The 2,962-nt window shown below is 39.2% G+C and overlaps 1 pseudogene; it reads left to right on the top strand.

The window, feature by feature from the left end:
- Positions 1-2,289: 2,289 nt before the first annotated feature.
- On the top strand, positions 2,290-2,389 carry LOC129665929 (U6 spliceosomal RNA; annotated as a pseudogene).
- The last annotated feature ends 573 nt before the right edge of the window (positions 2,390-2,962 follow it).

The following is a 2,962-nucleotide window of genomic DNA, read 5'->3' as shown; positions in this document are numbered from 1 at the left end:
AGACCTGATAGGCTAGGGTCAGAGGAAAGGGAAGGAGGACCTCCCCTGTCAGTAGACTTGGGGAGGGGCATGGAAGGGGATGAATCAGGAAGGGTAGTATTAGGAGTGGACAAGGGAGGTGGCTACAGCTGGGATACAAAGCAAATAAACTGTAACTAATAAAATAAATAAATAATTTTTAAAAACAGAATACAGCTAACTGTTTACAGAGCTTAACAGAGAATTCTTAACAGAGGAATATCAAATGGTAGAGAAACACTTAAAAAATGCTCAAAATCCTTATTCATCAGGGAAATGCAAATCAAAATGACCCTGAGATTTCACCTTACACCCATCAGAATGGCTAAGATCAAAAACTAAAGTGACAACACATGTTGGAGAGGATGTGGATAAAGGGGAACCTTCCTCCACTGCTGGTGGGAACGTAAAGTTGTACAACCACTTTGGAAATCAACCTGGCACTTTCTCAGATAATTAGGAATAGCACTTCCTCAAGATCCAGCTAAACCACTCCTAGGCATATATCCAAAAAAGGCTCAAGTATACAACAAGGACATTTGCTCAAACATGTTCATAGCACCTTTATTCATAATAGCCAGAATCTGGAAACAAAGTAGATGTCCCTCAAGGGAGGAATGGATAGAGAAATTGTGGTATATTTACACAATGGAATACTACTGTTCACAGTATTTTCTAACGACACTGTGTATTTCTGTGGAATCAATTGTCGTGTCTCTTTTTATTTTTTGTGGTTTTGTTTGTTTATAAGTGAAGGTCTTACTATGTAAACTTGGCTGGCCTTGAACTCATAATGTAGTCTAGGTTGTTCTGGGAATCATAGAGATGCGCTTCCTTCTAGCTCCCAAGAGCTGAATTAACAACAAGAGCCACCATTCTCCAATTGACCTCTGTTTTAATATGGGTCTTTAACACTTTGTCTAACTAAAAGTTACTAATTTTTCTTTACATTTTTAAAAATCTAGCTATTTTAGGTTCTTTTGTTTCACTTTTGTTTACTTGTGTATTTTTTTTATTTAAAATTCACTTCCTACCACTGACTTTGAAGTTTGTTATAAATTTTCTAGTTTCCTGAGATGAAAATATTCAACTAATTTGAAATCTCTCTAATTTTAATTTTTTTAATTTTTAAACATTTTTATTTTATTTTTATTAATTACAGTTTATTCACTTTGTATCCCAGCTGTAGCTCCCTCCCCCACCCTCTCCCAATACCTCCTCTCTCCCTCGTCTTCTTCTATGCCCCTCCCCCATTCCAATGATAGGGTAGGTCCTTCTCCCTTTCCATCTGACCCTAGTCTATCAGGTCTCATCAGGACTGACTTCATTATCTTCCTCTGTAGACTGGTAAGGGTGCTCGTCCTCAGGTGGAGGTGATCAAAGAGCCAGCCCATGAGTTAATGTCAGAGATGGTTCCTGTTCTTTTTTATTTTTTTACTCACAATTTGTTCATTATATATCCAGATTGAAGTTCCCTCCCTCAACTCTCCCAGTCCCACCCTCCCTCCCTCTTCCCCTCATCCTCTTCCCCTAGTCCACTGAAAAAGGGAGTTCTCCACTATTGCCATCTGCCCATAGCTTGTTAAATAGGCATTTGTGCTGGGTGCAGTGAAGCATGCCTGTGATCCCAACACTCAGGGAGGCAGAGGCAGGCAGATCTTTGTGAGTTTGAGGCCAGCCTGGTCTACAAAGTGAGTTCATCCAGCCAAGGCAACACAGAGAAACCCTGTCTTGAAAAAACGAAGAACAAAAATAAATAAATAAAGTAGACATTTATCACTATCAACTTTTATTTTAGGGCAGCCTTTGCCATATTTCACAAGTTTTCATGTGTTCTTTTTCCATTCTCATTTGAACTAGGCATTTTAAAACGAGTTTTTAATTTTCTTCATTGACACTTTCATTGTTCAGGAACATGCTGCCTCATTTGCATGCATTTGTACAGTTTCAAAAGTTTCTACTTTGTTGTTTTTCATCTTATTTCATTATGATCAGAAAAGATACTTTGTGTGCTTTCAATTGTTAAACATTATGGGAGGCAAGACATGTTGCTCAGTCAGTATAAGTATCTGCCAAGCAAGCAAAAATACCTGAGTTTGGATCTCCAGCATCCACTTTTAAAAAACCAGGTACAGCACCACCTACCTGTAATTCCAATACAGGAAAGTCAGAGGCAGGAGGATCTCACTGTCTTATTAGTTAGCCAACCAAACCAACCAAGAAGTTCCAGATTTATTGAGATGCCCTGTTTCAAAATATTACAAGGATTGCTTGCTTTGGCAGCAAATATACCAAAATGAGAACAATACAGGAATTAGCATGGTCCCTGTGCAAGGATGACATGCAAATTTGTGAAGTGTTCCATCCTCTTAGTGGCCTATGACCAAGATGTAAATGGAATAAATAAATAAAAATATTAGATGGAGAATGGTAAAGGAACCAACAAACCTGGGCCCAAGGGGTCCTGTAGAGACTGGTTCACCAACCAAGGACCATGCATGGAGAAAACCTAGACACCCTGCTCAGATGTAGCTGATATGCAGCTCAGTCTCCATGTGGGTATCTTACTAAGTGGAGCAGGGACTGTGTCTGACATGGACTCTGTTGCTGCTCTACGATTATTTCCCCCTGTTTGGGGGTCCTTGCTGGGCCAAAGAAGAAGAGAATGCAGGTAGTCCTAATGAGAATTGATAGGCTAAGGTCAGATGGTAGGGGAGGAGGGCTCTCCTTTTTTGAGGAATAGTGGAGGGGGATAAGAAGGAAGAGAGTGGGCCAGGAGGAGATGAGAGAGGGGGCTACAATAGAGATAAATTATAAAAAATAAATTTAAATTAAAAAAGAAAAGACACCTAATATCAGCCTCCCCAGCACACACATATGCACATACACAAACAATTTTGAAAAATTAATTTTTAACTTGACATAATTTTTAATCTTTTTGCAT

The sequence above is a fragment of the Psammomys obesus genome, unplaced genomic scaffold (assembly GCF_907164565.1).
Source record: "Psammomys obesus unplaced genomic scaffold, mPsaObe1.curated_primary_1811, whole genome shotgun sequence".
Classification (NCBI taxonomy): domain Eukaryota; kingdom Metazoa; phylum Chordata; class Mammalia; order Rodentia; family Muridae; genus Psammomys; species Psammomys obesus.
Note: the sequence above shows the minus strand (reverse complement) of the source record. Positions and strands in the feature narration are given on the sequence as shown.